The following is a 4971-nucleotide window of genomic DNA, read 5'->3' as shown; positions in this document are numbered from 1 at the left end:
GGCAGCCATTGGCTAAAAACAATCGTCCATATTGATGTTATTTACCAATAATGAAAGTTTAACATGTAGGACGAAGGACTGCCTTTATCGTTAAAGGATTTCAATATTTTACCTACATAGAAAACAAAATGAGCTGCACCATGAGAAAACAAACATAGTGCATTCGCTTTCAAAGCTTATTGCAATTAGAGAAATCGTTAGCGAACAACATGGATCCTGAACAGACTGCGGGGTCGCAAATGCACTGTGTTGGTTTTCTCATGTTGCGGCTCAAATACAGGAATCCCGTAATATTCCAATGTTACAGGACGTGTACATTGACGTTATCCATACAATGTAGAACCCTGACACTCGTTATGGTAGCAGAAGACACGCTTTATAAAACTCGAAATGTTCGTTTTATATTTTCTTGTAAGAGTCAAGCCTACCATGTATCATCACAGTCCCTATAGAGGATCCGATTCAATAGGCCACAATAATTCAATCAAAGCTGAAGCATTTGGTGCCGAATATGTTGCCAGATGGATTGCTTCTGCTCTGTCTGACAAACGCAAGGCAGTCGATATTTCTATTATATTATCCACTGAGGCCAATATTATACAGTTATTGACTTATGATGAGGTCAGTATGTGTTTTTACGGACCTGTAAAAATGATACTGACCAAGGACGCAGTCCGAGGTCAATATCAATTTTACAGGTCCTTAAATACACATATTAACCGATACATAAGTCTATAATTGTTATATTATATGCCCTTCTCAAATGCACTCTTTTGACTGGCCCATATTCAATACATATAAGAAAAATGATATCACAAGAGTCATTATAACTTTTGCGGGTCAATATTTGCGGACCCGCGCGTGCACCCCTTTCGACCAATCAAATGAGCGCATATGAGAAGGCTATATAATATTACTTATTATATCCTGAATTCTGGAACGTCTGCTGTTCTTGATTCATCCGAGTGACATTTAAGCAATAGCAAAACAAAATGAGATTGTACAATTGCAACTTTACATATATTTACAGGCACTGCCTATAACTTTAAATTCAGTTTCTTCGAAAATGAAAAGGAAAGTACGTTAATTGAATTTTCGTGTTTTACACGAGTGCGACTGAAATCTCAACCACATGAATTACATGAGATAGTCATACAAGTGCATGATATCATACAGTCCATACTATTTGTGCACTCGTTTTAGAAGCTCAGCACAAAGAATCAAGTATGTTGTATACAGATCGACAGCTAACACTTTAAAGTTTTCGTCAATTTTACCAAGCATATAGTCTATGAGTTCATGAGATGAAATTCGACCAACATTTGACTGAGAGTAATACTAAATAAACTGACATTAGTAATGAACGTATTTAGCAGTCTTTCGTCGTCAGTAGATGGACACTCGAACAATAAGTGCACCGTTTCATTTTTGCGCTTCCGGTAACAGAGGAAACATGGTCGCTTACAACAGATGCAAGCAAGAAATTTCATCAAGGAGAGACAAACTGGACGTAATTTAGCAGCAGTCCAAATGTTTGACATACTAAGGTTCTGATGACAGCGTTTAAAGGTGTTAAAGTATTCGGACGAGTCCATTATAGCACGCCAAGACGATTGTTCGTATGCGTGTACAGCTCGATAACACAGTTTTACCAAGTGATCTTTGGTGGAAAAGTACCATTTGCTTTAAACTGGTTCAGATACGCTGTGAGATTATATTTGCATAATAAACGCACAATGTCAGGAATAAATATTAGCTTTTTAGTCTTGCACATATCATACTGAAATTTTACCAAATGTTTGAAATGTTTGGAGTAGTGGAATGAATATAACCTATATTCCAGCGTGTTTGATTGTGTATTTATATGTAGACTATGATACCGTTTTAGCGATAAACCGCTCTTAGAAAGGCTGGGTGTATTGTTTATGTTCATGTTTCAGTAAACAAAATAGTAAGGAGCAATCTGATCAAAAGCAAGACTATGCAGATAGTTACGCATGCGTGATTGGTGTTCTTAACCCAGATCCACCAACCTTTGTATTTAGTAAAGGTGCTCACACTAGTGGAAACAAGTTAAACCATCTTTTACTATGATGTTCACAACGTTTAAGTCAACTAATAGTGTTGCATATAATTGTTTTTACAGAAAGCGAAAATAAATAAAATAATTTAAAAAGCTGAGCAGTATGACTATATTAAAGTAGTAGGTCCGTAAATTCACTCGGTAATTTCCGTGAGATTTCGTATTCTCCTACAACGGCGTTCTTCAGTGGTAAGAAATACGTATATTTCCGTAAATTTTCGGAAAATACCGAAATCGCATACAGAGGACACAGAAAATAAAAACAGAAAATAGCGATTGTCATCACAGGTCCACTGTCAATCTTAACATAAAATTCTGGAACATGTAATGATGTTTTGTTTAAACAATATTTTATTAATTCATTTACAACATGTACATATATCAAAAAGGCATACAGGATTGAGTATGAAGCTGAACGCTTATTTGAAACTCTCTCCTTTAATGATGTTTGCGCGAGTTCTATATCATTTTACATACAAGGCCTATGCATTTTCATTTTAATATAATCAAATAGGAACGAAACAGATGTTTAGCTTATTCCGCTTGAGTCTTAGCACTTAGTTTACACTGAAATGGTACATATTACAGACGTGACCCGGAGCCAGAGGTCTGTGACACCCTCAACGAAAATTACATGCTTGGTGCGTCAAAGCTAGATGTTATCTTGCCTTCACGCGGGGAAGATAATATAAAGCCAACAGACCGAAGGAACAGACATCTAGCGGCAGATACAGCAAATGTCCTATAGGCAACAATTTTTTGATGTAAAAAAATGATTCTTCCACATTATTATTATGATTAAAAAACAGTTATATGAAACAGCTAGAAACATCGAAGTTAATTTCTTCATCAGGACGAGGGTGAGGGGTGGGGGTGGGGGTGGTATTTGATGAAATTTCAGCTGAAAAAAATATGTACAAATTAAGCCCAACACTTTTGCAAACTGCGGCAAAGCTCAATATCTTGAAAAAAAGCTAGATCAAAAGGACAAAATTCTAAATTTAACCCTTTTTTGCAAATACTGTACATTTTCAAACAGATCAACAAATATTATAACTTTCTGTAACCAATGAATAATATCTTTTCACGACTGTTAAGATACAAGGTTCCTGAAAATAAGTCCATCCTTAGGCTTAGAGTTAAAATACCATATTCTCCATCTCTCAGAATATAATTATTGGCCATATGGCGACTTTCCAGCGACCCCAGGTGTCCCTCCGTGCATTATTTCATCGTGGGCGGGCACCTGGATAGAACCAACGACCTTTCGTAAGCCAGCTGCATGGATGGCTTCCTCACATAAAGAATTTAACGCCCCGAGTGAGGCTTGAACTCACATCGGTGAGGGGAAAATGAGTTGAAGTCAGTGACCTTGACCAGTCGGCCACGGAGACCTAAGTATTGTTTAGATTATTCACATGTAGATCGTAAGCTCTTTTATCTTAGTTTATGAAGGATATCTAACACCTTCGTCATAGGACATGTGCACGAGGAGCCACATCCTGACTACATCGATTATAACAGGGGAGATAACATCGCTGAGGATTATGGGTATTTACGGGCAAATTCAACTGGTAGTGGCTCACAGCGGGATGTTTCGGATGGTTCATTTGCAAATAACTCCGACGGACAGATGACAATAAATAGAAATAGAGCTGCTTCCAGAATTGTTCCAGGAAGTTCCGGACGGCGTTCGTGGAACGATGAAGCGGACAGGCCAATGACAAGGCATGGATCATATGGTCACAGCGGCAAATTTTAAGATGTGACGCAACATGACATAAATGTTTAATGTCATTGAAATATAATATCAAAAATACGCCTTAGCTTAACATAAACTATAAATTCACCGCAATGACACATCAGACATAATGAATGTATATAGACAAAAATAATTTTTAAACTTATAGATTTACATTGACTGTATATTTTGCAAAGAAGGAAAAAGTGTTTATTTTCGTATGAATAACATTTTAGTGTAATAATATCAGGCGAGAGTGCACGTGCAGCGTCACGTCATTTTCAAAATATTACGTCGTTTGAAAAATTCTTTTAGAATTGGACACCAGAATTTCAAGAAGAACATTAAATTATAGTCAACACTATTTTTTTCTGACGGATAAAATCACAACTGAATCGACATAACCATATGATTTTTCACTAAATTCAACGATATTTTAAATTAAAACCAAACACTGTACTTGTATTGGAAGGCGAAGTTTATCAGAACGTGCATGGGTCATAATTCGATATTAGAAAGATATCTTGATATTTTTGATATTTCTGATACTCATGGAAAGCAAACTAACTATTTTTGTAGCATGTAAATATAAGCTATTCTATAATTGTATACATGTATATAAGAACTGAAAGCTATTTGTGTGCGTTTATACAGGAGTAAACCACATTTGAATTTTTTTTGTTTTTTTTTTATTTAACGTCGCACCGACACATGATAGGTCATATGGCGACTTTCCAGCTTTAATGGTCGAGGAAGACCCCAGGTGCATTATTTCATCACGAGCGGGCACCTGGGTAGAACCACCGACCTTCCATAAGCCAGCTGGATGGCTTCCTCACATGAAGAATTCAACGCCCCGAGTGAGGCCCGAACCCACATCGATGAGGGGCGAGATCAAGTCAGCGACCTTAACCACTCGGCCACGGAGGCCTCAAATTTGAAATTCTCGCAAGAAATCCAAATATGGTTCTTACCAACATTTATGTATTTTTTAATTATTTACAATTAGAATGAACTGCCTTTCAAAATAAGGAACTCAGGCACAATAGATGTTTTCAAAAAGAAGTTGAAAACTCATTATTTTGGAAATTACTTTGCACTCTTTTAGGGACTGTGACTGTGATTTTTAAGATATTGAAGTAACATG

This window comes from Mercenaria mercenaria, chromosome 7, assembly GCF_021730395.1.
Source record: "Mercenaria mercenaria strain notata chromosome 7, MADL_Memer_1, whole genome shotgun sequence".
NCBI classification, from domain to species: Eukaryota; Metazoa; Mollusca; class Bivalvia; order Venerida; family Veneridae; genus Mercenaria; species Mercenaria mercenaria.
This window is presented reverse-complemented; position numbering follows the sequence as displayed.